Source organism: Rana temporaria, chromosome 1 (genome assembly GCF_905171775.1).
Source record: "Rana temporaria chromosome 1, aRanTem1.1, whole genome shotgun sequence".
Classification (NCBI taxonomy): Eukaryota; Metazoa; Chordata; class Amphibia; order Anura; family Ranidae; genus Rana; species Rana temporaria.
Genome location: NC_053489.1, coordinates 560,881,083 through 560,906,700, shown reverse-complemented (window position 1 = coordinate 560,906,700; position 25,618 = coordinate 560,881,083). Strand labels below are relative to the sequence as shown.

Genomic DNA, 25,618 nt, shown 5'->3' with positions numbered 1-25,618 from the left:
TTTCGGGTCGTTTCTGCTTTGCAGTGCCGTCCTGTCCGCTCGTATCTGGGTGCAGTGCGATCTTTACAGGTATTGCTGGATTTGGGGGTGCTATCTGTTTGAAGTATGTTCTGACTAGCCGGCCGGTTTGAAGCCATGATGGAGCAGCGTGATTTTTCAAAAAACTGAGCTTAGTGTAGTACCACAGCTTGGGGTCTGTTATGGCATTTGCTGCTGCTTTTGAGTTCTGTGATTTGTGTTGCACATTGTGACCCCTGATGTTGTTTATTCTTTCCTTGATCATGGTGGACTGTGCCTTTGGTATCCATAAAGTCTGCATGTATGTTGTAAATTGGTTGAGTGTTTCCATTATTTTTATTATTTGCTTTTTCCAGAATAAATGGAAATGTATTTTACGTTACAACCTTGTCTATTGTGTTTTTCTGGTGAATAGCCATCAAACATTTCCAAAATACAATGTCTAATTAACAAAGGACACAACCTCCCTGAGGGGGGGGGGGGGACATTGGTGTGATAACTTGGCATAAAAAACAAAAAAACAGGCTAAACTCCAAAAAAAATAATGATTTTTTTTTTATAAAAGTATATAAAACATTGGTGTGATAACTTGGCACAAAACAGCAAAAAAAATTGTGTAGTACAAAGAAATATTTTTGAGATCTGGCTAGGGAAAAATGATTCCAAAAAAGGAGATCAGAAGCAAAAAACAAAATAATTCTGTATGGGAGAACGCTGGCTAAATAGCATCAGCTAAACAACGTGTTCATTCTAGCAATAGAGCGAAGAAACAAATGCTCAGCAAGAAACGGAACACTACCTTTGAAAAATGTAGAATGTGCCATCTCAAAAACGAATGCGAAGTTTACAAGAACGAGCGCTCCCGTCCCCTCATTTAGTCTGAGCATGCGCGGGTTTTGAACCGACGCGTCGGCTTTTGAACCAACGCTTTTCTGTACTAACCATCGGTTTGGTCCGATCGGGCAGCGGTCCATCGGTTCGGTTTTGAAGCATGTTTTAAAATTTTGGACCGAAGGAAAACAGACCGATAGCCTATACACACGGTCGGTTTGGTCAGATGAATCTGAACTTCGGTTCATTCTCATCGGTTCGGTCCGACCGTGTGTACGGGGCCTTAGTGTACTGTGTCCTCTGTACAGTGTGCACCTAAAAGCTACGTGAATACAATTGCTGGTGTTCTCATATTAATACCACAGGCAGGGATCTGCAAGTATTTACACTAAGGCCTTGTACACACGGTCAGACCAAACCGATGTGACTGGTCCGTCGGACCGTTTTCATCGGTTCACCTCTGAAGTGGCCGTACGGCCTGATATGCGTACACACCGTCAGTCCAAAATCCGATCGGGTCAGACCACGGACACGTGACCCACGTACGACGTCACTATAAAGGGGTAGGCCAAAGCCTTCATTACCGCCCTTGAGTCTGCTTTTGCTAATTCTGTGTAACCGCGTGTTAGTGAAAGGTTGGTGAGAGCCGATTTGCGCTTTTCAGTCTCCGTGCTTTTTCAGATCGTATTCTCGGGTTCAGTGTGTGCTTGTGGGATCGTATTTGTCATTCAGTGCTGGCTTTCGGGTCGTTTCTGCTTTGCAGTGCCGTCCTGTCCGCTCGTATCTGGGTGCAGTGCGATCTTTACAGGTATTGCTGGATTTGGGGGTGCTATCTGTTTGAAGTGCGTTCTGACTAGCCGGCCGGTTTGAAGCCATGATGGAGCAGCGTGATATTTCAAAAAACTGAGCTTTGTGTAGTACCACAGCTTGGGGTCTGTTATGGCATTTGCTGCTGCTTTTGAGTTTTGTGATTTGTGTTGCACATTGTGACCCCTGATGTTGTTTATTCTTTCCTTGATCATGGTGGACTGTGCCTTTGGTATCCATAAAGTCTGCATGTATGTTGTAAATTGGTTGAGTGTTTCCATTCTTTTTATTATTTGCTTTTTCCAGAATAAATGGAAATTTATTTTACGTTACAACCTTGTTTATTGTGTTTTTCTGGTGAATAGCCATCAAACATTTCCAAAATACAATGTGTAATTTCGAAAGACACAACCTCCTTGAGGGGGGGGGGGGGGGGGGACATTGGTGTGATAACTTTGCATAAAAAACAAAAAAACTGGCTAAACTCCAAAAAAAATAATGATTTTTTTTTTAGAAAAGTATATAAAACATTGGTGTGATAACTTGGCACAAAACAGCAAAAAAAAAAATTGTGTAGTACAAAGAAATATTTTTGAGATCTGGCTAGGGAAAAATGATTCCAAAAAAGGAGATCAGAAGCAAAAAACAAAATAATTCTGTATGGGAGAACGCTGGCTAAATAGCATCAGCTAAACAACGTGTTCATTCTAGCAATAGCGCGAAGAAACAAATGTTCAGCAAGAAACGGAACACTACCTTTGAAAAATGTAGAATGTGCCATCTCAAAAACGAATGCGAGGTTTACAAGAACGAGCGCTCCCGTACCCTCATTTAGTCTGAGCATGCGCGGGTTTTGAACCGATGCTTTTCTGTTCTAACCATCGGTTTGGTCCGATCGGGCAGCGGTCCATCGGTGCGGTTTTGAAGCATGTTTTAAAATTTTGGACCGAAGGAAAACAGACCGATAGCCTATACACAAAAAAGGGATTATCAGAGTGCCACGTCCAAATAAGCAAACGAGAAGCAGGAGAACTAAAACACCTAACTGGACTTTTAAGGCACTTGTGGTGAACAAATTATGTATGAGGAAAATGTATCTTAATATATTATTTATTAGACGAATCAAAAAGAAAGAAAATTCAATAAAAATGTTTTGACATGATCAGAAGTAGACACACAAATTTTTGTACATAAAGATTCAGAAATTCAGCGTTGCATTGTACAGTGTGGTTCTCTAAATTGTCCCGACGTTTCTGAGAGATGTCTCTCTTTCTTCAGGGGTATGATGAAGAGTCACACATTGCTTTATAATGTGTATAAAGAATGTTCAGTGTAAACCATATGCTATTTATATATGAAACCATGATGATATATAGAGAAATTATTTATGGAATAGGCTTGTGATACTTACAGCTAAGTAGACTGTGTCATGTACAGGTCATTCTGATCATGTGATTTAAAAACATGAATTAGCTGCTGGTCCAGAACTGTTGGTGTGATTGATTGTATGGGGAGATGGTATTAAGGATCACCTGGAACTTAGCCAGGCTAGTCCCCAAGAAGGGAAAGTGCTGCTGGAGCCAGTGGATTTCCCTGGGCCCTGTAATACATTATATAATAGTATGTATCAAGGTTGGTAAAATAGGGCTTTATCTCATGGGTGATAGAAGATTTGTGTCAAATATCTTACCAGATTGTTGTTACTTGCTAAAGTGAACTGTATTGAACTAGAAAGATAGAATATAAAATCATGTAATTTACTTCCTTAGTGCTTTGTATAAAAGATAGATAATAAAATATATTATATCTAATTCTCACTCTATTTTTTATTTTATTGTTTTAATTTTTTAATTAAACATAGCTTAACCACTTCCATACCAGGCACTTACGCACCTTCCCGCCCAAGCCAATTTTCAGCTTTTAGCACTGTCGCAGTTGGAATGGCAATTGCGCGGTCGTGCGACATGGCTCCCAAACAAAATTGGCGTCCTTTTTTTCCCACAAATAGAGCTTTCTTTTGGTAGTATTTAATCACCTCTGCGATTTTTTTTGTTTGCGCAACAACTAAAAAAAGACTGAAAATTTTGAAAAAAAAATATGTTTTTATTTTTTTCTGTTAATTTTTTTGTAAATAAGTAAGTTTTCTCTTTCAATTACGAGCACTGATATGGCGGCACTGATGGGCACCGATGAGATGGTGCAGTGTCATATTCTGCTCCCTATCTCAGAATGCTCCGGAAGTCACGTGGCGGCGAACTGCGCATGCGCAATGCATTCCAACGCCAAGTGCGATGCGTTCCAGGGTATTCACGACACTACCCTTCAGGGAACCATCACAATTTGTCACGGAAGTGACGTATTACCATACACGGAGCGAGGGGGACAGAGAGAGAAACCCATTCACAGCGAGAGAGAAATAGAGATATAGAGATAGTGAGATACATTCAGAGCGAGAGAGAGATCGTGTACATATATTATAGATAATGGAAGTAATGCACATAGGGGAGGTAATCCCCTCCCTGAGCCCCGGTTCTCTGTCAGTATCTCTCTATCTGTATCCCTCTCTCGCTCTGAATGTATCTACGTATCTCTATATGTCTATTTCTCTGTCGCTCTGAATGGGTCTCTCTCTCTGTCCCCCCCGCTCCGTGTATTGTAATACGTCACTTCCGTGACAAATTGTGATGGGTTCACTGAAGGGTAGTGTCGTGAAGCCCCTGGAACGCATCACATTTGGCGTTGGAACGCATTGCGCATGTGCAGTTCGCCGCCACGTGACTTAGGCAGCATTCTGTGATAGGGAGCAAACGGTGACACTACAATGGCACTGATGGACATCGATGAGGTAGTACTGACAGGCACAGATGAGGTGGCACTGATTGGCGGCGCTGGTATGCGGCACTGATGGGCACACATAGGCGGCACTGATGGGCACACATAGGCGGCACTGATGGGCACACATAGGCGGCACTGATGGATACTTATGGGTGGCACAGATGGGCACTGATAGGTGAGCACTGGGCATGGATGGGCACTGTGGGGTGGCACTGATGGACACTGTGGGGTGGCACTGATGGACACTGTGGGGTGGCACTGATGGACACAGGGGTGGCACTGATGGACACTGGGGTGGCACTGATCTACCCATGTTGCCAGTCAGTGCCCATTTGTGGGTACCGATTGGCATCTTTTTTTTTTTTTTTCCAAGACTTTTTTTTTATTTGCCCTTCCCTGGTGGTCCAGGGTGGGCTTCCCTGGTGGTCCAGTGTGGCGATCCGAGGGGGGACTGCGCTGATAAACAATCAGCGCGAACCCCCCCTGTCAGGAGAGCCGCCGATCGGCTCTCCTCTACTCGCGTCTGTCAGACGCGAGTGAGGAAGAGCCATCAACGGCTCTTCCTGTTTACATCGTGATCAGCCGTGGTTGGACACGGCTGATCACGTAGTAAAGAGTCTCCGCCGGAGGCTCTTTACCGAGATCGGAGATGCAGGGTGTCAGACTGACACCCCGCATCACCGATCGCTGCGCGTGCGGCATGAAATCCTGCAGGACGTCCAGTCAGGATTTCAAAACCACTTCCCGGACGTAAATCGGCTATAGGCCGGGCGGGAAGTGGTTAATAAGTGTAAACGTTCATTTGGTTTATTCAGATAAGTAAATTAATGCTATTGGATGTAGTATTGACAAAAGTCACTAGGTGGCGCCCATAGTTAAATATTCATTAACAGAATTTCCAATATAGAGATTCTGGTAAACTTTCAAAAAATACAGTGTATTCAGCTAAAGTCCTCATAAGAGACCCAAGGATAGTCCAGCAATGAAAAATCTAGATACTAGATACAAGGGAGAAATTTTGTTACCTTAAAGGGGAGTTCCAGCCAATTTGTATGTTTATCAAAAGTCAGCAGCTACAAAAAGTGTAGCTGCTGGCTTTTAATAAACTGACACTTACCTGCTCCAGCGACGCGCCGGCCGGGGCTCCGCTCCTCTCCCCCCCTCCCCGGCCGGCGTCTTCATTCTCAGTGTGGGCACCCGGCCGTGACAGCTTTCGGCTTAACGGCTGGGCACCCACTGCGCATGCGCGAGTGGCACTGCGCATGCGTGAGCGGCGCGGCCCAGCACTGCGCCGTGTAATTGGCCAGGAGATCGCCTAGGACCTGTGACGTGTCCTAGGCGATCGCCTACAGCAGCCCCTTCCTGAAGGCGATTAAGCTTAATCGCCTACAGGAAGGAGGAAGTGGGACAGGAAGTCCCACTCTTCCTGAAGCCCCCACTCCCCCCCCAAAAAAATGACATGCCAAATGTGGCATGTAAGGGGGAGAGGAGTGGGTTAAGAGGAAGTTCCAAATTTGGGTGGAACTCCTCTTTAAGGAAATCTCTGGAGAGGAGCAGTCATGTTGACCAGCCTGCAGCTGGATGCTAAATGACTGACTCCTCTCCCTTACATATATATCGGCCCCACGCCAATCAGCGACGCACACCTCAACAAGTTGCAGCTGTGCTCGCACGGCAGGTGAGGGCGATGACGGCTGACAGGGAATCTGGCTCCCTGGGCTTTGAGTGGCGCGCACTCGCCGCGTTGCGCATGACGCGCCACGCCAGAGCCCACCGACGTAGGAGCTCCTCGTGCGCACTGAGCATGCGCATGGGGAGGAGCAAGATGGCGGCCCAGCAACATGTAAATGCTGGGCCGATATCTAATGCTGCCGAGTAGATGAGATCACCAGGCAGCAAATATTACGTTGGGCGGCACTTAAGGGGGAGATATAAAGTGGTTACAGTATTATAATAATGTTAAAGATATTTGGTAACAATACATGCTCAATCCACAGAACCTCCTCTAGTGGCAATGAAAATAAGTACAAAGAATATATATCAAAACACTGCCAATTGACTGGACCAGGAGAGAATCATGTTCCATTATAACACAATACACAGGGTTTGGAATTAGATAAGGGGAAAAGGGGCATAAAGAAGAGGGAGGGGGAAAACGAAAAACTTTGATTATACAATACAGAAAAATGTACTTGTCGCGTTGATTATTGATGATCAGAATCTGTATCTACACAATAACTAGTGAAGTGCATAGTAGTCCTTAATGTTGTACGCCATTCAATATTGGGCCAAATTCAGTAATGCTATATCACTCCAATATTATAACAAAATTCACTATTTTACATGGCCTACCAGTTCATAATGTGTTCACATTAACAATATTCATCAGAATACATTTCTTGGTTATATATGAACAAGCAATTTAAGCGAAAAAGTAGCATAAAATGGAAAAGAGAAAAAGACAAAGAGAGACCTCGATTTGAATAAAAATAATGGTGTTTTGAAAGCTATTTTTCCATTCCCCCAGAGGAGAAACCCTCTAGAAAGGGTTTGAAGCATATTGCCTCGTTCAATCAGGGGGGGGCATTGTGGCTCGTAATGTATATATCCACCGCAGTTCCAGCTGGAGGAGAGTTTTGTTCCAGTCTCCACCTCTGGAACTGGGGTGGACACGGTCAAGAATAAGAAATTTGATCTTGGGAAATTTCCCTGCATGTACTAGTTGGGTATGTCGTCCCAGAGGGAGCTCTGGGTCATTTTGCTTCATGCTTCTAATGTGTTTATAGGCCCGTTGCCAGAATTGTAGTTTTGTCTTGCCTATATAGATTGCGGCTGCTTCTATATAGGCAAGACAAAACTACAATTCTACAAAACAAATATTTGCTGCCTGGTGATCTCATCTACCCGGCAGCATTAGATATCCGCTCAGCATTTACATCTTGCTGGGCCGCCATCTTGCTCCTCCACCATGCGCATGCTCAGTGCGCACGAGGAGCTCCTACGTCAGTGGGCTCTGGTGTGGCGCGTCATCCCCATCGCCACTCAAAGCCCAGGGAGCCAGATTCCCTGTCAACCGGCATCGCCCTCACCTGCCGTGCGAGCACAGCTGCAACTTGTTGCGGTGTGCGTCGCTGATTGGCGTGAGGGCGATATATATGTAAGGGAGAGGAGTCAGTCATTTAGCATCCAGCTGCAGGCTGGTCAACATGACTGCTCCTCTCCAGAGATTTCCTTAAGGTAACAACAAAATTTCTCCCTTGTATCTAGTATCTAGATTTTTCATTGCTGGACTATCCTTGGGTCTCTTATGAGGACTTTAGCTGAATACACTGTATTTTTTGAAAATTTACCAGAATCTCTATATTGGAAATTATGTTAATGAATATTTAACTATGGGCGCCACCTAGTGACTTTTGTCAATAATACATCCAATAGCATTAATTTACTTATCTGAATAAACCAAAGGAACGTTTACACTTATTAAGCAATGTTTAACCACTTGGGATCCGCGCTATGGACAAAAGACAACCACAGCGCGGCTCTCAAGTGCCGGGTGGATGTCCTGTTGTTGTTGTTCCCCGTGCCTGCCGCTGGGGGCGCGCAGCGGGTAAACAACGTGCCCGGCGCATCGCTCGGGAGCCGATGCGAGTGCCTGGCGGGCGCGATGTCCGCCAGACACCCGCGATCGTCGGTGGCACAGCAGGACGTGGAGCTCTGTGTGTAAACACAGAGCTCCACGTGCTGTCAGGGAGAAAGGAGACCGATCTGTATCCCTTTACATAGGGACACAGCATCGGTCACCTCCCCAAGTCAGTCCCCTCCCCCCCCACAGTAAGAACACAATGAGGGAATACATTTAACCCCTTCCTCACCCCCTAGTGTTAACCCCTTCACTGCCAGTCACATTTATACAGTAATTAGTGCATTTTTATAGCACTGATCGCTGTATAAATGTGAATGGTCTCAAAATTGTGTCAAAAGTGTTCGATACGTCCGCCGCAATATCGCAGGCCTGACAAAAAAATCGCAAATCGCTGACATTACTAGTTAAAAATAAAAAACGAGGGAATTTTTTTTTTTTTTTTTTTTTAAATGGGATATTCACCTCAATAAGAATTCCAAAGAATGCCCCATCTTAACCAATGACACCACCAAACGTCCACTTCACTCCCTTGATATCTCTCGCCTTGACTATTACAACTCCCTACTCTTTTCTCTCCTTCCAAGAACTCCTGTTTGCTAGCTCCCTCAACACTTCCTCCCATGCTGGCCTCTGGGATTTCCCCAGGGGCTCTCCCATCCTCTCAAATTCCCTACTCCAATCTATATGGCTATTTCCCACTATGTATGCCTCAGGTGATCTCTGGAAACTCATCTCTTCAGGGAAGTCTTTCCTGCCATTACCTAATAGCGGAGCTTTTCCTTTCTCCAGCAACTCATCAACGGTACAAATACTGCTACTTAACATGAGCTTCGGTTCCCACCTAAAGATCAAAAGATCTAGCACTAAGGCACATGCCCAAGCAGGTAGATTTCAATCTTAAAATGTATCTGGACCAGATCTTGAGCTCATCCCTATTATTTAGTAGCGACCAGTATTCGGATGTGTTTATTTGCTATGACTTGGATAGTTCCTCAGGCAAGGTCCTCTGACAAAACCCTCAGAGAGGGCTCTGTGGCGCAATGGATAGCGCATTGGACATCTAGCTGGTGTAGTAATTCAAAGGTTGTGGGTTCGAGTCCCACCAGAGTCGGTTTTATATAGTCCTTGTTCATAGTGATGCTGCTCTAATGCTATAAAGTAATGGATTCCATTCATAAGGGAGCTGTAGTAAAGAGGATTTGCCGTAAAAAGTTAATGATAGCGCATAGTGGTTCAGGCTTCTCTTGAGCGTTGATATCAGCAAAATTGGAGGTACCCCCTGGAATTCAGAGCAAAGAGAGGAATTGGTAAGCTAACCTGCATTCTATTGTTCCCTTCCCTCATGCCAGGTGCAGGCACTAATTCTTTACTGTGTCCTCTTTTGTCAGCCCCACAACCATTTACTGTCCAAATCTTGCTACCTTCACCTCAATAAGAATTCCAAAGAATGCCCCATCTTAACCAATGACACCACCAAACGTCCACTTCACTCTCTTGATATCTCTCGCCTTGACTATTGCAACTCCCTACTCTTTTCTCTCCTTCCAAGAACTCCTGTTTGCTAGCTCCCTCAACACTTCCTCCCATGCTGGCCTCTGGGATTTCCCCAGGGACTCTCCCATCCTCTCAAATTCCCTACTCCAATCTATATGGCTATTTCCCACTATGTATGCCTCAGGTGATCCCTGGAAACTCATCTCTTCAGGGAAGTCTTTCCTGCCATTACCTAATAGCTGAGCTTTTCCTTTCTCCAGCAACTCATCAACGGTACAAATACTGCTACTTAACATGAGCTTCGGTTCCCACCTAAAGATCAAAAGATCTAGCACTAAGGCACATCCCCAAGCAGGTAGATTTCAATCTTAAACTGTATCTGGACCAGATCTTGAGCTCATCCCTATTATTTAGTAGCGACCAGTATTCGGATGTGTTTATTTGCTACGACTTGGATAGTTCCTCAGGCAAGGTCCTCTGACAACATCCTCAGAGCGGGCTCTGTGGCGCAATGGATAGCGCATTGGACTTTTAGCTGGTGTAGTAATTCAAAGGTTGTGGGTTCGAGTCCCACCAGAGTCGGTTTTATATAGTCCTTGTTCATAGTGATGCTGCTCTAAAGCTATAAAGTAATGGATTCCATTGTTAAGGGAGCTGTAGTGAAGAGGATTTGCCGTAAAAAGTTAATGATAGCGCATAGTGGTTCAGGCTTCTCTTGAGCGTTGATATCAGCAAAATTGGAGGTACCCCGTTGAATTCCGAACAATGAGAGAGATAGGTAGGCTAACCAGCATTCTATTGTTCCCTTCCCTCATGCCAGGTGCAGGCACTAATTCTTTACTGTGTCCTCTTTTGTCAGCCCCACAACCATTTACTGTCCAAATCTTGCTACCTTCACCTCAATAAGAATTCCAAAGAATGCCCCATCTTAACCAATGACACCACCAAACGTCCACTTCACTCCCTTGATATCTCTCGCCTTGACTATTGCAACTCCCTTCTCTTTTCTCTCCTTCCAAGAACTCCTGTTTGCTAGCTCAATCAACACTTCCTCCCATGCTGGCCTCTGGGATTTCCCCAGGGGCTCTCCCATCCTCTCAAATTCCCTACTCCAATCTATATGGCTATTTCCCACTATGTATGCCTCAGGTGATCCCTGGAAACTCATCCCTTCAGGGAAGACTTTCCTGCCATTACCTAATAGCTGAGCTTTTCCTTTCTCCAGCAACTCATCAACGGTACAAATACTGCTACTTAACATGAGCTTCGGGTTCCAACCTAAATATCAAAAGATCTAGCACTAAGGCATATGCCCAAGCAGGTAGATTTCAATCTTAAACTGTATCTGGACCAGATCTTGAGCTCATCCCTATTATTTAGTAGCGACCAATAGTTGGATGTGTTTATTTGCTACGACTTGGATAGTTCCTCAGGCAAGGTCCTCTGACAACATCCTCACAGAGGGCTCTGTGGTGCAATGGATAGCGCATTTTATTTCTAGCTGGTGTAGTAATTCAAAGGTTGTGGGTTCGAGTCCCACCAGAGTCGGTTTTATATAGTCCTTGTTCATAGTGATGCTGCTCTAATGCTATAAAGTAATGGATTCCATTCATAAGGGAGCTATAGTGAAGAGGATTTGCCGTAAAAAGTTAATGATAGCGCATAGTGGTCCAGGCTTCTCTTGAGCGTTGATATCAGCAAAATTGGAGGTACCCCGTGGAATTCAGAGCAAAGAGAGGGATTGGTAAGCTAACCTGCATTCTATTGTTCCCTTCCCTCATGCCAGGTGCAGGCACTAATTCTTTACTGTGTCCTCTTTTGTCAGCCCCACAACCATTTACTGTCCAAATCTTGCTACCTTCACCTCAATAAGAATTCCAAAGAATGCCCCATCTTAACCAATGACACCACCAAACGTCCACTTCACTCCCTTGATATCTCTCGCCTTGACTATTGCAACTCCCTTCTCTTTTCTCTCCTTCCAAGAACTCCTGTTTGCTAGCTCAATCAACACTTCCTCCCATGCTGGCCTCTGGGATTTCCCCAGGGGCTCTCCCATCCTCTCAAATTCCCTACTCCAATCTATATGGCTATTTCCCACTATGTATGCCTCAGGTGATCCCTGGAAACTCATCCCTTCAGGGAAGTCTTTCCTGCCAATACCTAATAGCTGAGCTTTTCCTTTCTCCAGCAACTCATCAACGGTACAAATACTGCTACTTAACATGAGCTTTGGGTTCCAACCTAAATATCAAAAGATCTAGCACTAAGGCATATGCCCAAGCAGGTAGATTTCAATCTTAAACTGTATCTGGACCAGATCTTGAGCTCATCCCTATTATTTAGTAGCGACCAATATTCGGATGTGTTTATTTGCTACGACTTGGATAGTTCCTCAGGCAAGGTCCTCTGACAACATCCTCAGAGAGGGCTCTGTGGCGCAATGGATAGCGCATTGGACTTCTAGCAGGTGTAGTAATTCAAAGGTTGTGGGTTCGAGTCCCACCAGAGTTGGTTTTATATAGTCCTTGTTCATAGTGATGCTGCTCTAATGCTATAAAGTAATGGATTCCATTCATAAGGGAGCTGTAGTGAAGAGGATTTGCCGTAAAAAGTTAATGATAGCGCATAGTGGTCCAGGCTTCTCTTGAGCGTTGATATCAGCAAAATTGGAGGTACCCCGTGGAATTCAGAGCAAAGAGAGGGATTGGTAAGCTAACCTGCATTCTATTGTTCCCTTCCCTCATGCCAGGTGCAGGCACTAATTCTTTACTGTGTCCTCGTTTGTCAGCCCCACAACCATTTACTGTCCAAATCTTGCTACCTTCACCTCAATAAGAATTCCAAAGAATGCCCCATCTTAACCAATGACACCACCAAACGTCCACTTCACTTCCTTGATATCTCTCGCCTTGACTATTGCAACTCCCTTCTCTTTTCTCTCCTTCCAAGAACTCCTGTTTGCTAGCTCAATCAACACTTCCTCCCATGCTGGCCTCTGGGATTTCCCCAGGGGCTCTCCCATCCTCTCAAATTCCCTACTCCAATCTATATGGCTATTTCCCACTATGTATGCCTCAGGTGATCCCTGGAAACTCATCCCTTCAGGGACGTCTTTCCTGCCATTACCTAATAGCTGAGCTTTTCCTTTCTCCAGCAACTCATCAACGGTACAAATACTGCTACTTAACATGAGCTTCGGTTCCAACCTAAATATCAAAAGATTTAGCACTAAGGCATATGCCCAAGCAGGTAGATTTCAATCTTAAACTGTATCTGGACCAGATCTTGAGCTCATCCCTATTATTTAGTAGCGACCAATATTCGGATGTGTTTATTTGCTACGACTTGGATAGTTCCTCAGGCAAGGTCCTCTGACAACATCCTCAGAGAGCGCTCTGTGGCGCAATGGATAGCGCATTGGACTTCTAGCTGGTGTAGTAATTCAAAGGTTGTGGGTTCGAGTCCCACCAGAGTCGGTTTTATATAGTCCTTGTTCATAGTGATGCTGCTCTAATGCGATAAAGTAATGGATTCCATTCATAAGGGAGCTGTAGTGAAGAGGATTTGCTGTAAAAAGTTAATGATAGCGCATAGTGGTCCAGGCTTCTCTTGAGCGTTGATATCAGCAAAATTGGAGGTACCCCGTGGAATTCAGAGCAAAGAGAGGGATTGGTAAGCTAACCTGCATTCTATTGTTCCCTTCCCTCATGCCAGGTGCAGGCACTAATTCTTTACTGTGTCCTCTTTTGTCAGCCCCACAACCATTTACTGTCCAAATCTTGCTACCTTCACCTCAATAAGAATTCCAAAGAATGCCCCATCTTAACCAATGACACCACCAAACGTCCACTTCACTCCCTTGATATCTCTCGCCTTGACTATTGCAACTCCCTTCTCTTTTCTCTCCTTCCAAGAACTCCTGTTTGCTAGCTCAATCAACACTTCCTCCCATGCTGGCCTCTGGGATTTCCCCAGGGGCTCTCCCATCCTCTCAAATTCCCTACTCCAATCTATATGGCTATTTCCCGCTATGTATGCCTCAGGTGATCCCTGGAAACTCATCCCTTTAGGGAAGTCTTTCCTGCCATTACCTAATAGCTGAGCTTTTCCTTTCTCCAGCAACTCATCAACGGTACAAATACTGCTACTTAACATGAGCTTCGGTTCCAACCTAAATATCAAAAGATCTAGCACTAAGGCATATGCCCAAGCAGGTAGATTTCAATCTTAAACTGTATCTGGACCAGATCTTGAGCTCATCCCTATTATTTAGTAGCGACCAGTATTCGGATGTGTTTATTTGCTACGACTTGGATAGTTCCTCAGGCAAGGTCCTCTGACAACATCCTCAGAGAGGGCTCTGTTGCGCAATGGATAGCGCATTGGACTTTTAGCTGGTGTAGTAATTCAAAGGTTGTGGGTTCGAGTCCCACCAGAGTCGGTTTTATATAGTCCTTGTTCATAGTGATGCTGCTCTAAAGCTATAAAGTAATGGATTCCATTGTTAAGGGAGCTGTAGTGAAGAGGATTTGCCGTAAAAAGTTAATGATAGCGCATAGTGGTTCAGGCTTCTCTTGAGCGTTGATATCAGCAAAATTGGAGGTACCCCGTTGAATTCCGAACAATGAGAGAGATAGGTAGGCTAACCAGCATTCTATTGTTCCCTTCCCTCATGCCAGGTGCAGGCACTAATTCTTTACTGTGTCCTCTTTTGTCAGCCCCACAACCATTTACTGTCCAAATCTTGCTACCTTCACCTCAATAAGAATTCCAAAGAATGCCCCATCTTAACCAATGACACCACCAAATGTCCACTTCACTCCCTTGATATCTCTCGCCTTGACTATTGCAACTCCCTTCTCTTTTCTCTCCTTCCAAGAACTCCTGTTTGCTAGCTCAATCAACACTTCCTCCCATGCTGGCCTCTGGGATTTCCCCAGGGGCTCTCTCATCCTCTCAAATTCCCTACTCCATTCTATATGGCTATTTCCCACTATGTATTGTGGTGGAAATTTGAAGATGTATTTAATATGTATTGTCATAATGGCACCCAGTCTTAGTACTGCCACAACCCGCTCTAAATAGAACTGACTGGGGCAGTCTGAGGCTGGTTGAATCTCGTCTGGTAGTAGAAAATGTCTTGAGGTTGGAGTGTGATGTTTGCGGCGTGGGTGTATGTCCGCTAACGAGGGGCCCTCTGTGCATTTAGCACCGGCGATCGTTGAGGAGGGGATGCGCTCACTCCGCGAGCACACTAGTGGTTATGGACAGATGTGCGCTCTTATCTGGGTCTTGTCTGATCAGCAGGGCTTGCGATTCGTGGCGTACGCCTGTAGATAGCTTCCTTTCCACCTTAATAAGGGTATAATCTGGATATGCATTATTCTATGGAATGGCGCAGATTAGGATTCTATCAGGCGATTAATATGAGAGCTTATGATCGGTTAGAGGCAGGGGGGGCACTCCCTGCCACGCCCATAAGCCTTTAGCAGCATTGTATGTACTTCTATGCATTGTATTGTATCCATTGTATTATATTCTATTCATGTATTCTATGGGACTTCCTGTTAGAAGGAACGTCCTTATATGGTGTTAGCTGTGTCAGTGGAACATCATGTGTTAACCACTCCCATGAGGGAGGTGTTTAATGGGTGCAGTGAGCACTTCCTGTTTTGGGTAAATAAAGGGGGCTTGGCTGAGCCTTTGGGCAGTCATGCTGGCAGAATGATATGAGAACAGGTTGGTGATGGTGTCTCTTTGTATGAATGGCAGAGAATGATGGTGAGTGAATCTATTTAGCTTAAATAAGCATTATTTCATTAAGACTGGATGCTGTGCTTTATAGCACAGGGCAAAATGGCGCTGTGCTCTGCGTACAGCCTATTTTGCCACCACAGGTGGCGAGCCAGACGGACTATTCGTGGTTTTCCCTGGGCATCAGAGGGGGGATTTGGGGTACATTTCTGATGCATCTGGAAAACCATGCTTTGGAAAGAATAAATTTGATGTTTTAATGAAATAATGCTTGTGCGATTGTGAAATCGATTGTAAGTGTGTGTTCGTGTGTTTGTGACTGTGGATTTGATTGTATGATTTTGTCATGAGCTTCTGACTTGTATGTCTGTTGTGTTGGAGATGTATGAGTTGTGTGTGTGTGTGTGTGTGTGTAGACTGAATGCTGTATGATTGAACAGTTTGTAAGTAAGTAATTGATTGTTTGACCAGATTAAAACTGCTTGGAAAAATTACCTTTTGTGTACGGTTTGTTTAGCCAGGCATGGCTTCTCTGACCATGTGGTGAGGCTCGGGGGAAGGGCGATTTGTTTGGTGGACCATGCGGCTTGGGGGAGGGGCGGACAGTGTTCTGATTCTGAAACTTCTGAAAGTTAGATATAACATTTTTATGATGCATATGGAAACTGTATATTGTGGATGATTTGTCAGTATAGAGGTGGCATTATTCAGCCTGCGATGTGTGCAGGGAGACATTTTGTATCTTTTGAATGTAATGTCCTCATGTGTGCGGCTGAGACTTTGTTTGAACCTGAATGTCTTGTTCCTGTGTATGAGAAATGGAGACTGTGTGTATTTACATCATTTTATGTTGGACGGGTTGCCTTTGTATAGTTCAGCCATGTTCCATGGTGTAAGATGGTTTCTCTGGCCATGTGGCTTGGGGGAGGGGCGACTAGTGTTGGATCTCTGTGTTTCTTGAGTGTACAATTTTTAGAGCAAAGTCATGTGTAATATGTTCATGATCTATGTGAGGAATAGAAATTAATAAATTGTGATTTTTACCTTTGTATGGGACCAAAAGACATGTCCGCATAAGTGTGGCTGAACTGTGATTGAATTGTTTGGCTGATGAAGGAAACATGTGCTTTAGTGGGGGAGGGGTGATTTGTTTGGTGTGCCATGAGGCTCGGGGGGGGGGATGGGCAACCAGCATGGCTGTCCCATCACTGAGTCAAAGTTGGTAACCCTCTGTAAACAATAGCAGGCGTTTTAAATGATGTGACCTGAGTATATTTTTTTGAATGGCTTGTTATGCAAGGTGATGCCGCAGTTTGAACATGAGCTTTGAGAAAAAGTGTTTTTGTTTTAATGTTGCGCATGTAACTAACATTTTTTGAATGTGCTGTGTTGGCAAAAGGTCCGATTTGAAGCAGCCTCAAATGCGGCTCTGGGAGGGAGGGGTGACTAGTGTTGAATCCCTGGGCTCATTGTGAGGGGTTCCCACCATCCCTGTGCTCATTGTGAGGGGTTCACACCATAAAAAGGTCTGATTTGAAGGAGCCTAAAGTGTGTGCCTTGTTGGTTGGTTGTTTTTAGAAAATGTTTTTAATGTTCATATTTGATGTTCCATGTTTTGTTTTTGTGGAGAAAGATTCTAGGCAGGTTTTTGGGGGCTGCATATGGCAGCCATCTTGTTTGCTGCTATGGTCGTTGGCAGCCTTTTTGTGAGGTGCAGTCTGTTTGCTCTGTGGGTCATCCTGGGTCATCTTTTGGGTGTGATACCATGTGACTGAGAAGTGGAATTTTGCAGCCTTTGGGGCAGATTTTGATGTTTAGTGCAAATTGTGTAGCGCAGAATTTTCTGTTGGGATCTGGTGGACAACATTTTTGTTTTCCTTTGTGTAGTACGGTCTGTCCTTTTGTAGACAGTGTTTTTTGCAAGCGTAAATGGTGCCAATGTTGCTTGGCTTGTTGTTCGCCATTTTGAGATGCAGTTTAAGCGCTATCTTTTGTGTGGAATTTCGTTTTTTGGTGAAAAGACTGCTTTGCATGCACTGAATTGTGATGGATTGTGGGACTGGCTTTGAATGCATTTTTGTGCACAGCGATGTGCGTTTTGGTGTTTGAATATTCGGGGTCCTTGGCAATTCATTTGTTTTTGAAGATCGTAGGGTCAGGGGGGGGGGTCAACTCCTATTCTGCAGATGGGAGGAGATTGTTTTACCTTTCCTGAACCAAAAGAATTTTGTTTTAAAAGGAGAGAGACAGAAGAGAGTCAGTTCTGGCTTTGTCTACTATTGGATAATACTTCCAGGGGAGATTTGTGGTCCATGGAGTTTTTTTTTTGATGAAGATAGACTTCCCCTCCCTCTTCCTGTCATTATGTAAATAAACCAGAATTAGGTTTTACGAGCTGAGCATACAACAGAAAGTCCTTTTTCAGCATTTATATATAAGCAGGAAGTCAGTGGGAGGAGTTTTTGAAGTCTGCTGAAAGATTAGCAATGGTATTTGTGTCCTGAAAGGACAACGGAAAATATTTTGGTGTTTAAAAGAGTTTTTTAAAGTTTAATTTCAGTCGTTTTTGTGAAGTGTTATACTGTAAATACAGTTTTGGGTATTTTAGAGCAAACAGGAGGGCTTCACCATTACTGTTGTAACATCTAGATGCAGAGAGAAGCCACATTATTCTGCAGGTGGTAACTGGGCGTAAGTGTTCCGTGTGGTTTAGTCTGGCGACGCAGTGTATGGGATGCATACACTGTGAGGGGTAGAGGCCTAATTTGGGGGTTGATCTGTGGTTGTTTACGAATCATTTGGCATAGTTACTCTGTAGTTCCGTGCCAGGAGGGTTGGGACAACAAGCCATAGAGATGATGCCTCGGTTAGGGTTTTCTAGTTGAGGGACTGGACCAGATAATGGTTGTAGTCCGTCAATCCACCGTAGAAGAAGGCACCGGGCGGTGCTCCCCGAAATGGGTGCAACGGTTTCTCTCGGACGCGGGAGGTAAGACGATAAGTCGATTTGAATCGCGTGGGAAGGAAGGCTTCCCACAGTCAGACGGTTACACGGTGCACAAAGCCTAGTTTTGGGGGCAAAGGCCTTTAGACCCCTTTAAAAGATTGCCAAGGATACTATTTGGGTATCCCTCTGGAGTGGATGTGGTTTCGCTGCGGTTTCAGAAATCTGTAATGATGAGTGTGGATGGAGGCGTGGTACACGCTTTGGTGACCCTCAAAGGAGAACGTTGTATAGCTGTCTATGCAAGGCTCTCACGCTGTTCTCATATTTTCCCCATTGTATTTTCGTCTATTGCTGAAAGTGAAGGCAGATTTCCGGCTGGTTTTTGTTTTTTTTTCATTTTTGTTTTGGATACTATGAATATCTCCCCCACATTTGTATATGAATGTTTGTGTGTAGTAACGTGAATATGTTCGAATTTACCGCGGCGATCCTCCGATGCGTCGCGGCTGTAGTATTTTTGTAGAAACGGGGAAAGTAAGGGTTATAGAGGGTTTTGTTTGAATCGGTTTTGAAAGAATGTCATTGAAAATTTACAGGAATGTCATTTTTGTTTGCCATTCTCTGCAGGATAAATATGAGGGATGAAGTAATGATTTCTGCTTATAAGTATTTTTCAGGTCCAAGAAGTTTCTGGAAGTGTTTGTACATAGAGAGCAGGTGTATGTAGACAGCTGTACACATGGATAAATACGAGTCTAAGAAGGTTTAAAGTATCATAGGCTATTTCATTGTTTCTTCTTCCTCCAGTCTGTAATGAGGAAGAAAATGGGGGGATAAATAAATGTAAAAGTGACAGTTTTTCGAACTAATAACATTAATTCTAAATCAAGTTTGTGCCAAGACTGTCTTTCTTTGATGGAATTTGAATCGGCAAGCAGCAGTCTGTTGAAGTAGGTTCCCATTTTAGATGAACCTGCCAATGGTTCCAGGTATTACAGGAGATGGTAAGGTATTACAGGCGACGGGGAGGCATGCACAGATTGTGCAGGGAACACAGTCCCGAGGTCGGGGTTATTGTCATAAGGTTTGTTTGGAGGTCAACCGAAAACCAGGGTCATACTCCCCTCGTCAGCTGTCGCGTCGATTCTCAGGTGATGGGGTGAGTGCGATCACTGTAACATGAACTTCAAAGGGGTTCAGGAGAGTCTCTCCTGGACCCCGACACTGTAATTGGTTTTCATTTTTCCCAACCAGGTGACTGGGTCGTTTGTAAAGAAACTTGATGGATGAGACCACGCCAGCCACTGCAAGAAGCGGCTCAACTACATCAAAGAAATGAGTAGTATCTTCGTTTATTTTTATTTGTTTGTTTAGTAAATTTTAGCAGAGGTAACGATGAAAAGCATCCCAAGTTATTATTTAAAGTCTATTTTATGACTATTTAAGAAAGTGAACGGGACGGATTGCGGGGTCTGTTCTGAGTCTCCACCGAGCTTTAGTGCCCAGCGATGACAGCGGTACATGCTATTTATGATGTTATGATTGGTATGAGGATTATTGACAAACTGTCAGAACCTGTACTCACCGAGACCGAGATGCTGAGGGCGGCTCACCTTTGCGACCCTGTGCAGACCACTCCCTGGAGTTGGGACAGAGGAGGGACGGCACAAGGAGGCACCGGCGCCGGGAGCTGGCAGGAAGACTTGGTGCAGCTGACAGAAGCAGGGCAGGTGCAGAAGACTGGAGACAAGCGTTGGTCAGGCAGGAACTGGTAGGTGAGTCTGGTAGGGTCCACAGGAGATGAGGGCAAATCCGAGTCACAAGCCGAGGGTCAAGGGCAGGAGAGTTCAGAGGGAGTCCATGAGAGCAAGCCAAGGTCAAGGGGCAGGAGACAACAGCAATCCAGGTAACGTTAGCCAAAGGGTCAGAGGTTCCAGGTGAGAGGAGAGTCGTCAGGAATTCCGGGTCAAAACAGGCAGGTACGGCAACAGGTAAACACATAGGAGCTGAAGACAAACCAGCAACCTGTTCAGGGAAGGCTGCTGGTTTAAATAGGAATGTCCGGCCTCTGATTGGCCCCAGGGTTGCCGCATACGTGCACGTGCGCGCTTCCACGCACACGGCGCGCTGCCGTACCGCGCATGCGTGCGCGCAAACCACGCACAGGCATGCGCCGAAATGTCATTCTACTGGGCATGTGCGGGAATCTGTCAGAGATGGAGCTAGTACCCTGACAGTGCCCCCCCCCCAAGGGGCGGACTCCGGACGCCCAAACTGGTCATTAACTCCGGGTGTTCCAGGTGAAAGGCCCGAATCAGGCGAGGGGCATGGAGATTCCGGGAAGGCTCCCAAGAGTTATCTTCAGGGGGATATCCCTTCCACTTTATAAGGTGTTGCAACTGCCTTCCTCTTTTCCTGCAGCTCAAGATAGCCTCCACCTCAAATTCTTTTTCACCCTCAATCTCCACTGGTGGAGGTGGCAGTTCTTCTCTACCGTTGAAGGGGTCAGACACAACGGGCTTAAGCAGAGAGGCGTGAAACACAGGGTGGATCTTGTAGGACCTGGGTAAAGCCAACTCAAAAGCTACTGGGTTGATTTCTCGCCTGATCTCAAATGGCCCGATGAACCTTGGACCCAGCTTCCGAGAGGGAATAGGTAACTTGAGGTTGATGGCGGATAGCCAGACCTTCTCACCCACTTTGAAGACAGGGCAATCCTTCCTCCCCTTGTCATGGAACCTCTTATAGTCCTGCTGAGCTTGCTGCATGCTTTCCTGTAACTTCTGAAAGTTTTGCTGGATGCAGGTCACACGTTCCTGGACCGCTGGCACAGATGTTTCCGGGATGGAGTCCGGCAAAAAGGAAGGGTGGAAACCGAAGTTAGCCCAGAACGGGGTTTGGTTTGTGGAAGAATGTATGGAATTATTGTAAGCGAACTCGGCTGTAGATAACAAGGAGGACCAATCGTCTTGGGAGACTGAGCAAAAGCATCGTAGATACTGTTCTAGCGTTTGATTAGTGCGCTCTGTCTGGCCATTACTTTGAGGGTGATAGGCCGAGGACAGACAGATCTTCACTTCCAAAGCTCTGCAAAGTTCCTTCCAAAATTTGGATGTGAATTGAGTACCTCTGTCAGATACTATGCTTTTGGGCACTCCATGGAGCTTGATAATCTCTTTAAAAAAGATTTTGGCTGTGTCTGCCGCGGAGGGCGTACCCACCATGGGCAAAAAATGCGCCATCTTGGACAGACGGTCCACCACGACTAGGATCGTGGTAAACCCGGCTGAAGGAGGCAAATCGACAATAAAGTCCATGGAGATGTCAATCCAGGGCCGTTCTGGGATAGGAAGGGGTTTCAGCAGCCCCCAGGTCTTCGTGTTTGGCCCCTTACTCCGCTGGCAGCGAATGCAGGAAGAGACATAATCCTTGCAGTCGGACCTCCATTTAGGCCACCAGAAGGAGCGAGAGATCAGTTCGGAAGTTTTACGGGTACCAAAATGGCCAGCCAATTTACGATCATGGAAGGTGCTGAGGATTAACTGTCTTGCCTCTGTTGGAACAAAAATCTTCCCACGAGACCACAGCAGGTCGTCCTTTTTCTCCAAGGAGGAAACCTCATGATCAGGGCACCGTTGGCATGCAGTCTTTAGAGCAGTCAACAAATCTGTTTGAGGGAGAAGCAAAAAATTTTGAGGTGACAGGATCGTGTTGGGCTCGGAAGTATCGGGCGTCTCTGGAAACATCCTGGAGAGGGCATCAGCTTTTCCATTTTTTGCGCCAGGACGATAGGTAATATGGAAATTGAAGCGAGCAAAAAAAAGAGCCCAACGGGCTTGTCTGGGCCTAAGGCGTTTTGCAGACCGTAAGTATTCCAGGTTCCTGTGGTCAGTGAAAATGATAATGGAATGCGCTGCCCCCTCCAGCAGGTACCTCCACTCCTCCAGTGCAAATTTTATGGCCAGTAGTTCTCTATCGCCTACGTCGTAATTGCGCTCAGGAGGACTTAGTTTCCGAGAGGCGTAGGCTACTGGGTGAAGAAGCGACTTCGGTCCCTGTCTCTGGGAAAGAATAGCGCCTGTAGCAGATTCCGAGGCGTCCACTTCTAGAACAAAAGGTAACGTAGAATCCGGATGACAAAGTACAGGTGCCGAGGTAAAGGCCGTTTTGAGTTTGATAAAGGCCTCCTGAGCCTCTTGTGGCCACTGGAAGCGGTGCCCCTGGCGGGTCAACTTGGTGATGGGAGAAACAATTGATGAAAAACCGATGATGAATCGTCTATAAAAATTGGCGAAGCCAATGAAGCGCTGAACGCCCTTTTTGTCTGTTGGAGGTGCCCACTCCTGAATAGCACTGATTTTCTGGGGATCCATGGCTACCCCATGCACAGAAATGATAAATCCTAAAAATTGCACTGATGTCTTTTCGAACTCGCATTTTTCTGATTTGAGATAAAGCCGGTGTTGTCTCAAGATGGTGAGAACCTGCCTGACATGTTGCCGATGTAATTCTTTTGTGGCTGAAAAGATGAGAATATCGTCCAAGTAGACTACGAGGAAGTCATCTAAAAATTGTCGAAAAATGTCATTGACTAGATGCTGGAAGGTGGCGGGCGCATTACAGAGCCCAAAGGGCATGACCAGATACTCGAAGTGCCCGAATCTGGACCTGAACGCAGTCTTCCACTCATCTCCTGCCCTTATTCGGACCAAATTGTAGGCGCCCCGGGGGTCCAATTTAGAAAAAACCTGAGCTGAACGGAACCTTTGAAAGAGCTCAGGGATTAGAGGCAGCGGGTACCGGTTCTTGATGGTAATTTTGTTTAACTCCCTATAATCAATGCAGGGTCTAAGCGATCCATCTTTTTTCTCGACAAAGAAGATCCCCGCCCCCGCTGGCGAGGAGGAGGGACGGATGAACTTCTTACTTAAATTTTCTTCAATATAGACCTTGAGGGTCTTCAACTCAGTCTCTGACAAGGGAAATATGCGCCCAAAGGGAATTTCAGATCCAGGCAAGAGGTCAATGGGGCAGTCATATGACCGATGTGGTGGGAGACAATCGGCTTGTTTTTTGTCAAAGACATCCTTGAAGTCTAGGTAGGCTGGAGGAACATGCTGTAGGTCTTCAGGTGGAGTAAACTAGCGTGGAGCAGGCGACTGGAGCGGGTGCGAGACAGTGCTGGGAACAGTAGGTGGAAGGGAAGCTGACTTCTTTCTTGAGCCAATCAATGCAGGGCAGATGAACTTGTAGCCAAGGGAGACCCAGAATGATAGGGAACATGGGGGACGGGATCAAGTCCAAACAGAGGAACTCCCGGTGACCAGAATCTGAGATGGCACAAAGAGGAAGGGTTTCCTGGGTAATCAATCCAGAACGGGGAAGAGAGCCATCAGCCAGATGAACTTGCAGCTGAAAATCCTTGGTACGGCAGGGGATACGCAGCTTTTGGGCCAAGGATGAGTCCAAGAAGCAGCTGCAGGCCCCGGAATCAATTATCGCCGGCAGACGTGTTGCCCCTTCCGGGAGCTGTAGGGAAAGAAAGAGGATAACATAAGTCTGAGGCAAACTGGTAACAGGGAAATTGATAGCAGATGGAGGTTTCGACTTACAAGGCCTTACTGGGCAAGTGCGCAAAAAGTGTCCGGCGGCTCCGCAGTACAGACAGAGGTTAGATTGACGCCTCCGGAGTCTTTCTTCTGGAGTCAGAGGGGCCCGTACTATACCAAGCTGCATCGGCTCTGGGTCGGGTAATGAGGTGTTTGGTGGAGCTGGGTGAGGCGGAGGTACTGGAGCATATCTTGGTGGAACCCAGTTAGGCCGGTTGGACTGGAACCTCTCCGAACGACGTTCTCGAAGGCGCCTATCCAGCTGAGTGGCGGTTTGGATTAAATCCTCCAGAGAGGCAGGGGGTGCCGACCTTGCAAGCTCATCCTTTAGGTTCTCAGAGAGGCCCTGGCGGTATTGGTACCTGAGGGCCAACTCATTCCAGCCTGTGTCAGCAGACCACTTTCTAAATTCGGCGGTGTAGTCTTCCACCGGCCGTCTCCCTTGATTTAAGCTGTGCAGAGTACCCTCTGCGGTGGCTGCACGTAGGGGGTCGTCGTATAATTTCCCCATGTGGGTGAAGAAGGTGTCCATAGAGTCAAGTATTGGACTGCGTTGTTCCATTAAGGAGTGTGCCCATGCTTGAGGCTCCTCAGAAAGGAGAGAGATTACGAATCCAACCTTAACAGCTTCGGTCGCAAAAGTTCTAGGTTGCAAGGCCAGGTAAAGGGAACAGGCATTCTTGAAAGCCCGATATTTCCGGCGGTCGCCTGAGAATCGCTCGGGCATGGAGACCCGGGGTTCGGGATTACTCCCCATCATGGCAGGGCTTGCAGGAGCTTGGGCAGCAGAAGGTCCGGGTGAAGAGGCTAGGGCCGCAGTGGATGGACCTGGGGAACCGGCCAGTTGTTGGAGGCGGCCATCAATCTGGAGGTAGCCTTCCTGAAGCTTCTGGACTGCCTCTGTTAAGGCGGAGACCTGTTGGCACAGAGTCTCAAAGGGTGAGCGCGCCCTGTCGGTCTCAGACATCTGGCTGGTTTGTACTGTCAGAACCTGTACTCACCGAGACCGAGATGCTGAGGGCGGCTCACCTTTGCGACCCTGTGCAGACCACTCCCTGGAGTTGGGACAGAGGAGGGACGGCACAAGGAGGCACCGGCGCCGGGAGCTGGCAGGAAGACTTGGTGCAGCTGACAGAAGCAGGGCAGGTGCAGAAGACTGGAGACAAGCGTTGGTCAGGCAGGAACTGGTAGGTGAGTCTGGTAGGGTCCACAGGAGATGAGGGCAAATCCGAGTCACAAGCCGAGGGTCAAGGGCAGGAGAGTTCAGAGGGAGTCCATGAGAGCAAGCCAAGGTCAAGGGGCAGGAGACAACAGCAATCCAGGTAACGTTAGCCAAAGGGTCAGAGGTTCCAGGTGAGAGGAGAGTCGTCAGGAATTCCGGGTCAAAACAGGCAGGTACGGCAACAGGTAAACACATAGGAGCTGAAGACAAACCAGCAACCTGTTCAGGGAAGGCTGCTGGTTTAAATAGGAATGTCCGGCCTCTGATTGGCCCCAGGGTTGCCGCATACGTGCACGTGCGCGCTTCCACGCACACGGCGCGCTGCCGTACCGCGCATGCGTGCGCGCAAACCACGCACAGGCATGCGCCGAAATGTCATTCTACTGGGCATGTGCGGGAATCTGTCAGAGATGGAGCTAGTACCCTGACACAAACTAGTGAAGACTCCGAACAGA

General features: G+C 46.3%; 1 non-coding gene across 1 annotated transcript; it reads left to right on the top strand.

The window, feature by feature from the left end:
- Positions 1–12,057: 12,057 nt before the first annotated feature.
- TRNAR-UCU lies at positions 12,058–12,142 on the top strand. Its single transcript is given in 2 exon segments — positions 12,058–12,094; positions 12,107–12,142. It is a non-coding gene; the product is annotated as a tRNA-Arg (tRNA).
- The last annotated feature ends 13,476 nt before the right edge of the window (positions 12,143–25,618 follow it).